Source organism: Saimiri boliviensis, chromosome 15 (genome assembly GCF_048565385.1).
Source record: "Saimiri boliviensis isolate mSaiBol1 chromosome 15, mSaiBol1.pri, whole genome shotgun sequence".
Taxonomy (NCBI): domain Eukaryota; kingdom Metazoa; phylum Chordata; class Mammalia; order Primates; family Cebidae; genus Saimiri; species Saimiri boliviensis.
In genome coordinates, this window is record NC_133463.1 from 51,934,208 (window position 1) to 51,952,502 (window position 18,295).

Below are 18,295 nucleotides of genomic sequence, written 5' to 3' on the forward strand. Positions count from 1 at the left end.
GGTAGTTATTGCATCAAACCCGAAATATGAGAAATAGGTTATGTTTATTTTTTTAAGCAAACACCTGATTTCAGGGACTTAATAATACACGTTTGGAATTAATGAAAATATTTCCTCATATAAACAGTGAAAATGCCAACATAAATATTGTGGGCTTTGCCCTCCACCTTTCCGGTGGAGTGGATAACCACCGTCTTGCCACCCTTGAGAAACTACCGGCAGCCAGTGATCTGAATAGATGAGACTCATGATTCACCTGCCAGGTCTGAAATTACCATGTCAGCCCCTGCCTGTCCACTGGGTAAGTCTTTACCAGTTATTTTTAGAAAAACGTGCACAGTAGAAGCAGCTGTAGCACATTTTCTTATATTGTGGCCATGTTTAAGCATGATTAAAAAGGGATGTCATGAAGCTTTTGGCCATACCCAAGCCTGGATCTGAGAGGTTATGAAGCGAAGTTCGTGGCAGCTTACTTTTAAGGTGTAGCCCTTCTTCCTGAGTCACAGCTTCCTCTTCTGGAAATCTGCCAGGGGCTGAGTTTCCTCATAGGATGAGTGGAGTCAGACTAGACCAGTGAGTCTGAAATTTTAATGTTCACACAGATCACCTGGGGATCTCGGTAAACTTCGGTTTCTTATTCAATAGATTTTGGGTGAGGCCTAAAAGTCTACATTTCTAGCAAGCTCTCAAGTGTTGCCAGTGCTGCGGATCCACAGACTTTGAGCAGCAAAGGACTAGATGACTTCCCAAGAAACTTTCAACACTGAAGTTTTATCCCATTCAACCTGATGAAAAAAGGTTAAGTAACAAATGTTGCAATAGAATATAGAAATGCTGGATATCTATGTTTTGAAGTCTCTTAACAATAACACAGTATAGCAGACTGTCTAGACTGCCTTGGCTAGGACTGTTTATAGTTTAGTTTAACAAATCATATAAGACCCCAAATGTTTACAGACATATTTGCTTTTTTCCAATGAGCAATTAAGATGAAATTACTGTTGTTGTTGCTGTTTTTACAATTTTGTTGGCTCAGGACAATTCAATTAATCCCCCAGCTCAGACATCCTAGGGCAAGGTTTCATTCCAAGAACTATTATCCAAACTGGGGAGGGGGGGAGGAAGAGAAAATGTATATAAAACTGGTGAAAATATGCCAGTTTAAAATAAAATTTGTAATTCTCAGAGAATGAGGATAATTGTCCCTTTTCTCTCAACTTCAGTTTTGACTGGAAGGAATGGTTAGCAGAAGAGAAAAACAACTGCTCCAAATACACTTGGCAATGGTAAGGCCAGCGCTCAGCTTTCCCTGGTGGGTGAGAGCCTGGCTTCTGCTGCTTGTGAGAATTTATAGACGCTTAACCACCTGGGACAGATGATCATTGTTTTATAATAGCCCTAGGGAAATTTGAGTCCATTCTTCTCTCCATAACTGGCAACAAAGATCAAGAAAGAGAGTACAAAATGAGTGCCTTCTAGGGGGATTTGTAAATTTAGAAAGGCTCACACATTCAGAGCTGACTTGAAGGAGAAAGGGAGCATGAAACAGAAAAAGGAGGGTGTGAAAATGTGTGCAAGGTATGTTAGTTGATGCATTTACTTCACACCTTTCTCCAGAGGACACCACTGTAAGGTGTGAAAAGATGCTGGTGACCCCTGCTGGGGCTGGCCTCACCCAGTTGCCCCAGGAATGGACTGCAAGCTGAGCCCCACCCAGGGCCCAAGCCAATGAGAGCCAGGCTTCACATGAAGCTGGAAACATCTTTTCCACTGGTGACTAGCTGTTCACTCCCTGAGTGAACCAGGGAGTGGTTCAGGTGTGGCCAGGCCACCAACGGGCCTTCAGTTTCCCTCATTTCCCGGTTCGTCAATCTTTTCCTCATCCCATTCAGAACCCCAGGCTGGCCCTGCTTTGGGGACTGACCTACTCGGGACCCCAATTTCAGGCATTCCTTGTTCTTCTGGAGTACCCGACCAATCTGGTAAAGGGATCTGTACTGCTAGGTAGCACATATAGAAGTATGATGTCCCCCGGGAAAGAATCTGCTTTTTAACAGGGTCTTTGACGAGTGAGGTGATGCCTTCTCCCTAATTAGTGACTCTGATGATATAACACAGGCGTCCCCAAACTTTTTACACAGGGGGCCAGTTCACTGTCCCTCAGACCGTTGGAGGGCCGCCACATACTGTGCTCCTCTCACGGACCACCAATGAAGAGGTGCCCCTTCCTGAAGTGCGGCGGGGGGCCGGATAAATGGCCTCAGTGGGCCGCATGCAGCCCGCGGGCCGTAGTTTGGGGATGCCTGATAAAACACAATGAACAAGTGGAAGAAACCTGTTGCGGAGACCCCTTAACCACTGATGGGGAGGAACTTAAGGCACTTTATCAACCCATCCTACATGTAGACCAAGTTAAACTGTACCAGGTGTGGCTGGTTTTTATCACTTCCATCTTTTCCTGCTTAGTGAAAGTTAAAGATAAGTGATTTCAAGTTAGGGCACCTGGAGGCCTGAGTTCTGGGCTGCGTCTGCAACTCCCTAGCAGTGTGATCTCAAAGAAGTCACCTCGCTTCTTTGTAACTGGTTCTTAACTGTAACGGGAAGAGACTAAACTAGGCTGAAAGCTTCCAAAGCTTTTGTTTATTTCATTCTTTTTGAAGGAAACATATTCTTTAAAAGGAATCTCATACATAGAAGTCCAATTTGCAAAGCAGATAAAAAGAAGTGTGCTTGGTTAGGTACCACCAGATGCTGTAACAAGCAAACCTCAACATTTCCATAGCTTCACAGCCCCACGCAGGAAGTCCCAGTTGGCTTCTATCTCAGGTGATGCAGGGCCCCTTGCCCCTTCTATCTTTTTTATCTTTTTTTTTTTTTTTTTTTTTTGAGACAGAGTCTCACTCTGTCGCCAAGCTGGAGTGCAGTGGTGTGACCTTGGCTCACTGCAACCTCCATCTCCAGAGTTCAAGCAACTTTCCTGCCTCAGCCTCCTGAGTAGCTGGGACTATAGGCACGTGCAACCACACCCAGCTAATTTTTCTATTTTTACTAGAGATGGAGTTTCACAATTTTGACCAGGATGCTCTCAATCTCTTGACCTCATTATTCACCTGCCTCAGTCTCCCAAAGTGCTGGGATTATAGGTGTCAGTCACCGCACCTGGCCAGCCCCTTCCATCTTGTGGCTCTGCAACACTCTAGACAGTAGTTCTCAACCAGGGGTTATTTTGCCCTTCCCAACACCTGCTTCCTCCACCTTCAGCCAAACCAGGAGACATCTGGCAATGCCTGGAGACATTTTGGGCTGTTCCAACAGGGGAAGGTGCCACTGACATGGAGTGAGTAGAAGCCAGGTATGTTGCTAAACCCTCTGCAATGCACAGGACAAGTCCTCACAACCAAGAATTCTTCAGCCCCAAATGCCAATGGACTGAGCTTAAGAAATGTTGGACTAGGTGCTTAAATTCTGTATATCCAGTCAACAAACAGGGAGAGAGCCTTGAAGAATGCTGCATGACAAGTTCTTAATGACTTACAAAGAGACTTAGACTCCCACACAATAATAGTGGGAGACTTTAACACCCCATTGTCAGTATTAGACAGATCAAACAGACAGAAAATCAACAAGGATATCCAGGACCTGAATACAGACCTGGAACAAGCAAACCTAATAGACATTTACAGAACTCTCCACCCCAAATCCACAGAATATACATTCTTCTCAGCACCACATCACACCTACTCTAAAATTGACCACATAATTGGCAATAAATCACTCCTCAGCAAATGCAAAAGAACAGAAATCATAACAAACAGTCTATCAGACCACAGTGCAATTGAGTTAGAACTCAGAATGCAAAAACTAACTCAGAATGCAAAAACTAACTCAGAACCGCACAGCTTCATGGAAACTGAACAACTTGCTCTTGAATGTTGACTGGATAAACAATGAAATGAAGGCAGAAATAAAGATGTTCTTCGAAACCAATGAGAACAAAGACACAACATACCAGAATCTCTGGGACACATTTAAAGCAGTCTCTAGAGGAAAATATATAGCAACGAGTGCCCACATGAGAAGAAAGGAGAGATCTAAAATTGACACCCTATCATCAAAATTGAAAGAGCTAGAGGAGCAAGATCAAAAAAACTCAAAACCTAGCAGAAGACAGGAAATAACTAAGATCAGAGCAGAACTGAAGGAAATAGAGACACAAAAAACTCTTCAAAAAATCAATAAATCCAGGAGCTGGTTCTTTGAAAAGATCAACAAAATAGACAGACCACTAGCCAGATTAATAAAAAAGAAGAGAGAGAATAACCAAATTGATGCAATAAAAAACGATAAAGGGGATATCACCACAGATTCCACAGAAATCCAAACCATCATCAGAGATTATTACAAACAACTCTATGCACATAAACTAGTAAACCTGGAAGAATTGGATAAATTCCTGGACACCTGCATCCCCCCAAGCCTAAACCTGGAAGAAGCCGAAACCCTGAATAGACCAATAACATGGTCTGAAGTCGAGGCAGCAATAAAGAGCCTACCACCCAAAAAAAGCCCAGGTCCAGATGGGTTCACAGCTGAATTCTACCAGACATACAAAGAGGAGCTGATACCATTCCTTCTGAAACTATTCCAGACAATCCAAAAACAGGGAATTCTTCCCAAATCATTTTATGAGACAAACATCATCCTGATACCAAAACCCGGCAGAGACTCAACAAGAAAAGAAAATTTCAGGCCAATATCCATGATGAACATAGATGCAAAAATCTTCAATAAAATACTGGCAAGCCAATTACAACAGCATATCAAAAAGCTCATCCACCATGATCAAGTAGGATTCATCCCGGGGATGCAAGGCTGGTTCAACATACGCAAGTCCATAAACGTAATTCACCACATAAACAGAACCAAAGACAAAAACCACATGATTATCTCAATTGATGCAGAGAAGGCTTTTGACAAAATTCAACAGCCCTTTATGCTAAAAACCCTCAATAAACTAGGTATTGACGGAACGTATCTCAAAACAATAAAAGCTATTTACGACAAACCAACAGCCAATATCATACTGAATGGACAAAAACTGGAAGCATTCCCTTTGAAATCTGGCACTAGACAAGGGTGCCCTCTCTCACCACTCCTATTCAATATAGTACTGGAAGTTCTAGCCAGAGCAATCAGGCAAGAAAAAGAAATAAAGGGTATCCAAATTGGAAAGGAGGAAATCAAATTGTCTCTATTTGCAGATGACATGATTGTGTATCTGGAAGACCCCATCATCTCAGCCCAAAGTCTCCTGAAACTGATAAACAACTCCAGCAAAGTCTCAGGATACAAAATCAACGTGCAAAAATCACAAGCATTACTATACACCAGTAATAGACTTCAAGAGAGCCAAATCAAGAACGAATTGCCATTCACAATTGCTACAAAGAGAATAAAGTACCTAGGAATACAACTAACAAGGAACGTAAAGGACCTCTTCAAGGAGAACTACAAGCCATTGCTCAACGAAATAAGAGAGGACACAAATAGATGGAGAAACATTCCATGTTCATGGTTAGGAAGAATCAACATCGTGAAAATGGCCATACTGCCCAAAGTAATTTACAGATTCAACGCTATCCCCATCAAGCTACCAATGACCTTCTTCACAGAACTGGAAAAAAACACCTTAAACTTCATATGGAACCAAAAGAGAGCCCACATAGCCAAGTCAATTCTAAGCAAAAAGAACAAAGCAGGAGGCATCACACTACCGGACTTCAAACTATACTACAAGGCTACAGTAATCAAAACAGCATGGTACTGGTACCAAAACAGAGATATAGACCAATGGAACAGAACAGCGGCCTCAGAGGAAATACAACATACCCACAACCATCTGATCTTCGACAAACCTGACAAAAACAAGCAATGGGGAAAGGATTCCCTGTTTAATAAATGGTGTTGGGAAAACTGGCTAGCCATGTGCAGAAAGCAGAAACAGGACCCCTTCCTGACACCTTACACCAAAATTAACTCCAGATGGATTAAAGACTTAAACATCAGACCTATTACCATAAAAACCTTAGAAGAAAATCTAGGCAAAACCATTCAGGACATAGGTGTAGGCAAGGACTTCATGACCAAAACGCCAAAAGCAAGGGCAACAAAAGCCAAAATAGACAAATGGGACCTAATCAAACTCCACAGCTTCTGCACGGCAAAAGAAACAGTCAGTAGAGTGAATCGGCAACCAACAGAATGGGAAAAAATTTTTGCAGCGTACCCATCTGACAAGGGGCTGATATCCAGAATTTACAAAGAACTAAAGCAGATCTACAGGAAAAAAACAAACAAGCCTATTCAAAAATGGGCGAAGGATATGAACAGATACTTTACAAAAGAAGACATACGGGAGGCCAACAAACATGAAAAAATGCTCATCATCACTGGTCATCAGAGAAATGCAAATCAAAACCACATTGAGATACCATCTCACACCAATTAGAATGGCGATCATTAAAAAATTGGGAAACAACAGATGCTGGAGAGGATGTGGAGAAATAGGAACACTTTTACACTGTTGGTGGGAGTGTAAATTAATTCAACCATTGTGGAAGACAGTGTGGCGATTCCTCAAGGACCTAAAAATAGAAATCCCATTTGACCCAGCAATCCCATTACTGGGTATATATCCAAAGGAATATAAATCATTCTACTACAAGGACACATGCACACGAATGTTCATTGCAGCACTGTTTACAATAGCAAAGACCTGGAACCAACCCAAATGCCCAACGATGATAGACTGGATAGGGAAAATGTGGTACATATACACCATGGAATATTACGCAGCCATCAAAAATGATGAGTTCACGTCCTTTGTAGGGACATGGATGAACCTGGAAACCATCATTCTCAGCAAACTGACACAAGAGCAGAAAATCAAACACCGTATATTCTCACTCATAGGTGGGTGTTGAACAATGAGAACACATGGACACAGGGAGGGGAGCACTACACACTGGGGTCCGTTGGGAAGAAATGGGGGAGGGGCGGGGGGGTGGGGAGGTGGGAAGAGATAGCATGGGGAGAAATGACAGATACAGGTGAGTGGACAGAAGGCAGCAAACCACACTGCCAAGTGTGTACCTATGCAACAATCTTGCATGTTCATCACATGTACCCCAAAACCTAAAATGCAATAAAAAAAAAAAAGAATGCTGCATGAAAGGGTTTGCTGGAGCAGGGCTAGAAATGACGCACATCACTTCCATTCACATTTCATGAGCTAGACCTTGGTCATATGGTATACCTAGCTCTGCATGTGCATGTGTGTGTGTGCATGTGGCCAGCGCAGAAGTGGAAGATGGAGGTGGTGTCTGACTGAGTAGCTACTTCACAGAAACAATTCCACACCACCAAGGGGAGCATGCAGAGCTGTGGACATATCTTTGAACAGAGGTTAAAAATGATGGCATTAGATCACCTAAACAGTAGTAAGGTGGAATCGTGTAGGGCCTTATTTCCCAAAGGCAACCCTGGAAGTCTAGAAAAGATCCCCCTGTGCTCATAAGTTGACCTGCTCTAGCTACAGGATGACAGAATCACATAGAAGCTCTCCAACAAAGATGCACGTGGAAATCCATCATCGTCTGTGGAACTGCATTTCCCACTGAAGGGACATGGCTGTGGCTGTGGTTCATAGAGGGCTTTCTTTTCCACGTGAAGAGCAAAGATAAATACAGTCAAATATAAGAAGGAGATGAAGTCAGACAGTGAATTTAGCCCATTTCTCTCTTGGCTCAGGACATAGCAGTCACTCTTTTACTCAGTAACAAAACAATCACAAGGTTAACTTGGAAACTATTGGCATTTGGAAACACAAATGAAAAGATATGCAAATTGTGTTAGGTTTTCAGAAAAAAAGCTCAATGGCCAAAATAAGTCAAAAACCCTAGACCCCTAGACCTGTTTCTGCCTCTAACAAGCAGTACTCTGAGGAGATTCACTTACCTTTCTGGTCCTTGGCACTGGCATTTATGAAATGTGGAAAGTGACACACAGTTGCAGTTTTCTGTCTTCTAATTCTGTCTTGGGGAATCCCTGGGGACTCTGGGGGATCCCTTTAACATTTGACTGGAGTAAATCAATAAGGATTAGCCCCCACACCCAACTCCACTTTTGTCTGTTTGACATACCACACTTTGGTTTAAAACTTTTAGACAAAGGATTTTATGGCTAAACATTTGAAAACTTCTAATAAAGATTACTCATTTCTAATTCTAATATGCTATGATTAGTCCACAAGACTAGAATGATCTCAGTAAAAACTTCTGTGCATTCCTCAGTAAAACAATGTTTTAATAAGAAATTTTAAATTACCATTAAAAAGGCAAAATTAGGGTGGCCCAGTCCCCTAATTCTCTGATTGCAATTGTCAGAAAGCCTTTACGTCTTTAAGTTAGTTTCATTCATGTAGAAGAATACAAGATGAAATCCCTTATGGCTTAAAGAAAATCTTGATAGATTCTAAATAAGTATTAGTTATTACATTTATAATATAGGTAATCTTGATCTCAAAAATCTATAATAAATCTGATTTTTAATGTAACTTCTGACAGTTGTTCTCAAGCCCAGCACTGGTTAATAACCACCCTGCTTTGCTAGGGCTACAGGATTCTTCTCCCTGCTCTCAGACCTAGGGGAACTCTCCATTGCCAATCACTTCACCGGGATGAGTTTTTAAAACAGTACTACACAACACTCTTGTTTTCTCATTAGGAATCTAAATCTACTTCCATTCACAGCTGGGACCCTCCCTGTGACCTTGAATATGCATGCCCTATGACCTTGGTTGATGACATTCCTGATCTGTAAACCCACTGAGACCAAAACGGAGTCCCCTCAGTATCTAGTGCGGTTTTCTACCTATAATATACATCAAATAAATAGTGTAAGTGACATGTGACAAAGACCACAGAGGCATAAATCAAACAGTTTAATTCCATTACTTACAACATTTGGATATCTACAAAGTTCAATCATGTTTTCATGAATTTGCAAAATATATTTCCAGAAAATCTCCAAGTAGAAACCTGCTCCAACTTCCAGTAGCAGTAATTACTTCACTTGTTCTCTACTTAGACACAGTCTTTTCCACTGGAGCTACCCCTGGTAACTACCACCTACTACCACTGATAGGCATCACCATTCTTCTCCACATACAAGCCACTGAGATTATGAATATAAATCTTATGAACCTTAGCCAGCCCTACAACCCTACCATGAAACACCAAAAATAACCACGTCCAGGGAAATTATCATAGAACTTTTTTAAAATTCTGATTCCTGCCACCAGAGCAATACCATGGGTCCTAGTCAAGGTTATGATCGTCTTTTGAACCAGTGATGAAAAGGTTGTAGGAATTTCAAGTGATGGTAAAGGTGACCTATGTTTTATAGGCTGGTGAAAGTCTCAAAATTGAAACATCCTATACTGCAAGTCTATTTGCTGGTCTGTTCCTCCTCTTTAAACATGAAGACCCTGAGACAGGCATCATGTCTGTCTTGTATACCCTCAGATCCTACCTAGCACAAAGCATAGTAAATTGTACTTGCTGAACAACAGAATAGAGGATAGACAAAACCACTTAGTGTGCTATTATTAATACAATGTATAATCATTTTTGTTGTGACAATAACCTGATTCTCTAAAGGAGGTGAAAAATTAATTCATGAGAAATATAATATAGATCAAGTTCATGTAACCTCTGTAGTCATTGAATAGTTAAATGTTTCTGTCCTGAATATTAATACTTTCCAGAAAAAGAAAACAGGAACATTTCTGAGTTCACAGCAAATAATCTGAAAAAAAGAGAAATATATTCCAGCTGCCTTGTGAGCCAAGTAAACCTGCATTCACTCATTGAAATCAAATTCTGACAAAATAAATTTTGGTGCTTAACTGGAAGGAAGATCACTGGTGGACCCATGCTTTTTTTTTTTTTTTTTTTTTTTTTTTTTTTTTTTTTTTTTTTTTGGTCAATGTGTATCTTTTATTTAAAGCTTCATTGATTGACACTGTTATTTCAGGGCACCTTCATAGGTTGTATAACACTGTCAATATCAGAGCTCAGTATCATAACCAATGTTCACAATGATATTCTTGAGTCTTGAAGTAAAACATACGTTAGGCCTTGTTACTAAGGCAGAGACATACTTGATGTTTTTCATCCAAAAAGTGGTTCAGCATTTATAGGGTTATGTTTCAACTGCCTATTCACCATGTTGTTTGAGAAACCCTCCTTCTCTTGCTGGTAAAGACAGAATACCATAGTAACAATGAGAGCTTAACATAATACACTTTTATTGAGTGCCAGCCAAATGTCAGAACCTACCTGGGTACTCATGATGCCAAAGTGACTAAGATATGAACCTTGACTTCAGAGAGCTCACAGTCTGCACTGAGGAAAGCTGCATGTTGAACAGCTGGAATTCCACACCCCACCTGTGACAATGCTGTGTGCAAGAAGTGCTGTTGGCACAGGGGAGAGAGGACCAGCTCTAGATCTTGGGGACACCAAAAAGTAAGGAACAGAAGGGGAAAAAGAGACTGTATGTCCTGTTCATGGAATAGCTGCAGCTTGGCTGAGTGGGAGGTTGGGGTGGCAGGAGAGGTGGAACATAAGGCTGAAGGGACTGGTTGATATCAGACATGTAAAAGTCATACTAAGAGGTTTGGCTCTCAGTGGTGGCACCAAAAGGGGTTTTCCATGAGGAGAATAGCCAGTGGCTCTGCAAAGGTTCAAAGGGTGACTTAGGGAGACTCTACTCTCTGCCCAAACCAAATATCCATCAACCTCCTCACTAAAGTATACATTTAAAATGAAACAAAGTGTGTTTTCTCTGCAAACATACATTCATTCAAGCTCCTAGCCTTCTATATTGCTACCCCTAAGCTCCTATATGGCAATTCATGAGTCACCCCTGAGGGCTTCCATATTCCATGGGGATGTGTACAGATAAAAGTCAAATGTCTTTAGAATAAATCAAGATGAGAAAGTGGCTTTAACTTTCTAATGTCAATCATGGCACCAAATCAAAGACAGTCAGGGTAATGAGGAATGCTGTGGTCCCTGAGAGGGAAGCTGTCTGGGAAGCCTGTGTTAGATTTGGTCTCGAAGGGCAAGGATCTCACCAATTAGTTCTAGCATCCCTGTGACATAAGCTACATATATTGGCAGTAAAGTAACTGAGAACCAATTGTGTCGCCCCAGGCAGTGCTAAATTAGATGTACAGTGCAACTTCAGCAGCTATTAATAGTAAGGAGCCTGGAGCCAATTAGAAATATGTTCATGTAATAAGGAAATGAAGTACTCTTAAATGTGTAAAACATCATTATCTGTCATCCATAGGCAACAAAATAAACACACACACACACAGCTGAGGAGCATGTTCAAATTGAACAAATATTGCTGTGAGGATTCTAGGTCTATAATAAGCCACAGATTGAATTAAAGATGATGGTTCTTACTTCTAGACACTGGCTGACAGAAGAAAAGAAAATAGTGTAAGAACTGTAGGTGAACACATAGGAGCTGAATAAGTGAATACATTTGTGGTGATTCTTTACGAAATGAAGTCTACTGCAAATTCTTTGGCAATTAAATAAGGAACATTTAAGCAAATATGCTGCTTGGTAGGACTTGTAATATACAGCCTGAAAAACTGAAAATGCTTTGTAGTTTAAGCTAACTATGTGCTTTCTTGCTATATCAAAAGCTGATACATTATGTATATATAAAAGTAGGTACATGAAAACTTGGAACAATACAAAACATTATGAAACTGTTAGCCAATTTGGCCAAAGTCTTCTATGTTACTCATATATTTTTTATTTGAGGGGATAATATGCTGTTGCAAACAGCAGCCATAAAGCAAACAGGGCAAGCTATATATTTGCAAAGGAAATTGCAGTTCATGCCATTAATTTTTAAAAATCTAGCCACATTTGTAGATGTGTGCCTATAACTCATATACATAAACTGTATTTAAGTTTTACAAAGAAGTTTAAAAACTGCTGAGGTATTATTTAAGCACAAAGATATTTTATGGCACCATTTATTATTTAAGGCAAAACAACAAGATAAGTGGATATAAAAAATCATCGATTCTAACACTTGAAGAGCTACTGTTTGAAATTATTAAATTTAAATATATACCAACAATATACCAAAGCAATGTAATTAATAGCTTTTAAATATTAAAAAGCATTAATTTAACACAGTGACTAAGGCCCTATCAGATTCAGAGCTAGTGAAATCTAGTGAATAGAGTGATAGGGTACCATAATTTCATATTTTTAGTCTTATTTACGTGTCAGACTGCAGTCTTGGAGGATCTAAATAGGAATATTCAGATATATTTCCAAATAATCACTTTTCATCTCTTTTCTAATTTTAGTCTGCACAAATCTTTCTGATTCACTGGGTCTCTGACAGACAGTTGTAGACTGAGGGTGGGTTGGCCAATGTAGTAAGACCAGCTTCTGTCACTCAGGGATGCTGTGGCCTGAAGCTGGTGAGACTCACAGGGGGGCTGTGAGAACATCACATGCACGTGTTGTTCCATCCATGGCAAACACCACTTGCTGTCCTCCTAACAGCCACCCCCTCTTCCCTTCAATCCTGGCACAAGTGACAATTGTGCTGGATACTTCTTTGTTGTAGGGGACTGTCCTGTGCATTGTAGCATATTTAGCAGCATCTCTGCCCCTTCCCATTGGAAGCCAATAGCAACTCCCCTCTTCCCCCAGGTTGTCACTATCAAAAACGTCTCCAGCTATTACCCAAATGTCCGTTGAATTGAGGAAAGGCAGATATAAAATTGCCTTAGGCTGATAACCATTGCTCTTATAGAACCCTGCTTTATAGTCTTGTTGTCCCCACAGTACTATAAGCATCTACAAGCTGTAAAAAAGGCAACTTCCATTACAGCTGAAGAGGGTGAATCTAGACGGGTTTAGATTAATTACGGTGGTTCCATTCCCCTTCTCACATGTTGGTTTACATATGAGAATGCAACATAATTCTGGCCAAGGAGATACAAAGAGAATTCTGCCGAGGGGCCCCAATGAAGGGATTCCTCTCTCTAGGCTACCCTTTGGAGATCAATCAATCAATCAATCAATCAATCAGACTATCTCTGCCCTTCATAATAATTTTAAGGCCATGAATATTTTATTTATTGCAGTTTCTTTTCTTCTGTATATATACGCCTTGGAGATATATATGCAAATTCTCAGGCCTCACCCTAGACCTGAATCAGAACACAATGGAGTCAATACTCTATAGTTTAAACACCCTGCAGGGGATTTTGATGCATGCAAAAGCTTCTGAGTATGTGCATGTACACATATGTACACACACACACACACACACACACACACACACACACAAACTGTTTCTGCCCCTCATAAATTTAAGGCCATGAATATTTTATTGACTGCAGTTTCTCATCTGTATATATACCCCTTGGAGATATATATGCAAATTCTCAGATCTCACCCTAGACCTGAATCAGAGCTCGATGGAGTCAATACTCTATAGTTTAAACACCCTGCAGGGGATTTTGATGCATGCAAAAGCTTCTGAGTATGTGCCTGTATACATATGTACACATACACACATCTGTCTCTGCCCCTCATAAATTTAAGGCCATGAATATTTTATTTACTTCAGTGTCTCTTCTTCTGTGCCACATTAATCATCTGAGATACGGAGATACACATACACAAATAAAGAAAAAGAAAGAATAGAGTGAAAATAAAAGGTAAAAGAAAGAAGTATATTTGCTTGCCAGGGCTCCCATAACAAAGTACTATACACTAAGTGGCTTAAGCAACAGCAATTTATATTCTCACAGTTATGGAGACTAGAAGTCCAAGATTAAGGTGTCAACAGGGTTGGTTTTATCTGGGGTTTCTTTCCCTCGGCTTGTAGATGTCTATCTTCTTCCTGTGTCTTCACATGGTCTTCCCTCTCTACATCTCCATCATGTCCAAATTTCCTCTTCTCTTAAGGATACAAGTCATACTGGATTAGGACCCACCCTAATGACCTCATTTTAACTTAATCACCTCTTTAAAGACCATCTCCAAATACAGTCACATGCTGAGGTTTTGGAGGTTAGGACTTCAACATATGAATTTGCAGGGGGTACACAATTCACACATATCAAGGAGAGAAGGAAAAAGGTGGGGGGAAAACAAGAGGAGGAAGAAGGAGATGTATCAGTTGGGAGTGACTTCCTCTGCAAGTGACAGAAATTAACACTTCATTAAATAGACCTCTGCTTTTATCACTAACATTAAGTCTGATGGGTGACGTGCTGGTTGAGTTGGTCAAAAATGTCATGGAAAGCTAGTCTCTGTCATTCTGCCACCTTTGGAATTTTTATCCTTATGCTAGTTGCCTCATGGTCACAGATGGCTACTGCAGCCCTAAGGCAGGAAGACAGGGAAGGAGGTTGTGCCAGTGATCTTCTTCTTACCTCTGTCCTCTTGTAGAGAAGCAAAATCTTTTCCAAAAGGTCCCCAACCTGTTTCCATTTATACCTCATTAGCCATAACTAGGGCACATGGCCAGCCCAACTGCTAGTGAATCTGGCAGAGCAAATACCTGGCTTTTCAAAAAGAACCTCTGGTAACAGGCAGCAGCAAGGGGTGGCTTGAGATAGCTGTTGGATGAGCCCATCAACCACATCTATCCCAGGGAGGAAGAGAGAAAAAGAAGAGAAAAAAACAAGAGGTGGTTGGGGCCTGGGGGGAAGATGAGAAGAGAGAAGAAAGCCACTTGTATTATGAAATACCATATATAAAAAAGCAGTTTTTGTACAGAGCTGTCCAATGGTGTTCCCCATCCTATTTTTTTAATTAGCTATTATATTTTTTATAATAGTTCATTTTTAATAATTTTTATAATTAGCTATTATGATACCCAATGGCTTGCTTAAGGGTTTAGATGATTGCTCACCTTTTGGCATAAACATATAATATGTATTTAATGATTGCCTCTAGATAAGGAGTTATATGTGCACAATAAACCATACATCCCTAGCATGTAACACAGTACTTGGCACATAGTAGGTAAGTACTAAATATCTATTGAATAGATTAATCAAACCAGTCCAGGTAATTGTGGGAAGAGTACAAAATAGCTACTCAAAAAGATACCATGAGGATTTGTTTCGGAAACTTCTTAGAAATGCAAATTCTCAGGCCTCACCCAAGACCTCCTGAATCAGAACTAGATGGAGTCAATACTCTACAGTTTAAACATCCTACACGAGATTTTGATGTACACTAAAGCTTCTGAGTGTATGCACGTACACATGTGTGCACACACACACAGCTAAACTATCTCTGCCTTTCATAATTTTAGGGCCATGAATATTTTATTCACTGAAGTTTCTCTTCTTCTGGGCTACACTGATCATCTGAAGACACTATTCTGTTATATGAATCTTCAAAAAAAAATTTTTTTTTGAGACAGAAAATTGCTCTGTCACACAGGCTGGAGTGTAGTGGCATGATCTCAGCTCACTGCAACCTATACCTCCTGGGTTCAAGCCATTCTTGTGTCTCAGCCTCTGGAGCAGAATAGCTGGGATTACAGGCATTCGCCACCATGCCCAGATAATTTTAGTATTTTCTATAGAAAGGAGGTTTCACCGTGTTGGCCAGGCTGGTCTCGAACTCCTGGACTCAAGTAATCTACCTAGCCTCAGGCTCCCAAACTGCTGGGATTACAGGTGCGAGCCACCATACCAGCTGAGGATCTTTTTAAAATGTTAAATTATGAAATATTAAAACATAAAGAAATTTACAGAGAAAAAAAAAACACCCACATGCGCACTCCTCAGATTTAACAAATGTTAACATTTGCCATACTGGCATGCCAGTCTCTAAAGTCACTAGGCCCAGCACTGTTCTCTTCCACCCTTCCATCCTTCTCTGACAGCCTGTCTCTATTCCTGAGCATCCTGTCTGTTGCCTGAGGCTTCCTAAAACCCTTGGCCAAGAGAATTCGAGCACCTGTGGACGTGCATATTCTCACTGGCGTTTCACCAGGGGCCAAGTTAATAGTCATTTTCACTACCTGGAGCTTTAGCCCCCTCTCCCTTAAGCTTCAGTGATATATGCTGAGATGCCTTTATGTTCAGACACCCATGAGAGAGGTCGGGAGTGAGCTGAATTGTCACTATCATACGCTTCTCATCTGAAATGCAACTCTAAATTGTTATTTTTCCTTAGAGATGACAGTTTGGCTCTGTGATATAGGCTGGAGTGCAGTGACACAATCAGCTCACTGCAGCCTCAACCCCTGGGCTCTAGTAATCATCCTGCTTCGGCTTCCCCTGAGTAGATGAGACTACAGACACACACCATCATGCCCAACTTTTTTTTTTTTTTTTCGTAGAGACAGGGTCTCACTGCATTGCCAAGGCTGGTCTCAAACTCCTGGCCTCAAGTGATTCTCTCGCCTCAATCTCTCAAAGTGCTGGGATTACAGACATGAGCCACTGCACCTGACCCTCTAAATTATTTTGCCTTCTTAAGCTCAAGAGCAATGTTCTTTCAGATAAGACCCACTTGTAAAGAGAAAAGAATGAAGCAAATTCAGCTAGTGGCCAGGGAGTGGCGAGTTCTTATTCTAGCAATATTGTGTAGGGTGCTTAGTCTCTTTGCATCTAAAGAAGGAAAGAGAATTTTTATTCCATCTAAAGAAGGAAAGAGAATACTACCTGATTCTTAAATATAATTGGGTTTATAAAGTACACCCACACATATTGTCCCACCTGATACTGCCATTTGATAACAACTGATATCCTTACAGACTGTCTGTCCTGTCGCCCGCCGTGTTCCCAGCATCCCAACTGTGCTGGTATAACCTAATGCTTGTTAAAGAAATGAAGGACAGAGGATGCTTAAAGTGGTAGCTACGGAATCACCATGAAGGGCAGAGGTGACTGTCTAGTAGGAAGGAAGCCACTCGAGTAGGAAGGGGCGGTGACACTCAGAGGGGTCTGTCTATGAACTGTTTGTTTCTTGTTCTCCCCTAATTTCTTTGAGAAAGTCTTAGTTGGGAAAAAAGTCAGGTGAACTAAAGAGTGAGCCCAGCAATGAATTTGATTTACATTCTGATCTCAGTTCTTTATCTCATTGTAGACCCGTAACAGAGAGTTCTCAGGCTAGATCTGGCTGTGGACCACGCTTGGAGGAGCCCTGGGCCAGAGGAGCTAACTTGAAGCTGTGTGTGCTCCATGTATACTTTTTATTGTACTTAATTGTACTGAGTTCATTATGGGTTACTTGGGAGAGAAGCAGATGGACATTATGGGATGACTGAAACCTTCTCCACACAAGCTATCCCTACTGGTCCCATCAAAGCTCAAAGATTATACATTTCAAATACTCTTTTCTTTTTCATTGACTGTAATTGTAATTGTACATATTTATGGGGTACAGGTAATATTTTGATACAGGCATACAACATGTAAAGATAAAAGCAGGGTAATTGGGATACCTATCATCTCCAACATTTATCATTTCTTTGTGTTGAGACCATTCCAAATCTTCTCTTCTAGCTATTTTGAAATATACAATAGATTACTGTTAACTACAGTCACTCTACTGTGTTATCGAACAATAGAACTTATTCTTTCCATCTAACTGCATTTTGTACCCATTAACCAGCCTCTCTATTTTTACCCTCCTCTGCCCCACCATTCCCAGTGTCTGGTAACTACCATTCCATTCTCTACCTTCATAAGATGACCTTTTATTAACTCCCACATAGGAGAGAGTACATGTGATATTTGTCTTTCTGTGCCTGGATGATTTCACTTAACATCATGTTCCACATCCATACTGCTGCAAATGACAGAATTCTACTCTTTATGTGGCTAAATAATATTCCACCATGTATACAGGCCACATATTCTTTATCATTCATCTGTTGAAGAACACTTAAGTTGATTCCATATCTTGGATATTGTGAACAGTGTGGCAACAAACATGGGAGTGCAGATATCTTTTCGACTTACTGAGTTCCTTTCTTGTGGATATATACCCAGCAGTGGGCTTGCTAGATCAGATAATATTCTATTGCTATTTTTAGTTTTGTGAGGACTCCCCATAATTTTCCCACAATGCCTGTGCCTATTTACATTCCCACTAACCGTATGCAAGAGTTCCCCTTTCTCCACAACCTTACCAACATCTCAAATAAT

At 40.7% G+C, this 18,295-nt stretch overlaps 1 protein-coding gene across 4 annotated transcripts in view; it reads right to left on the reverse strand.

Annotated features, from left to right (window-relative positions):
* NCALD (neurocalcin delta) overlaps positions 1–18,295 on the reverse strand; it is a 467,458-nt gene that overhangs the window by 159,873 nt on the left and 289,290 nt on the right. The gene's annotated exons all lie outside the window — the stretch shown is intronic.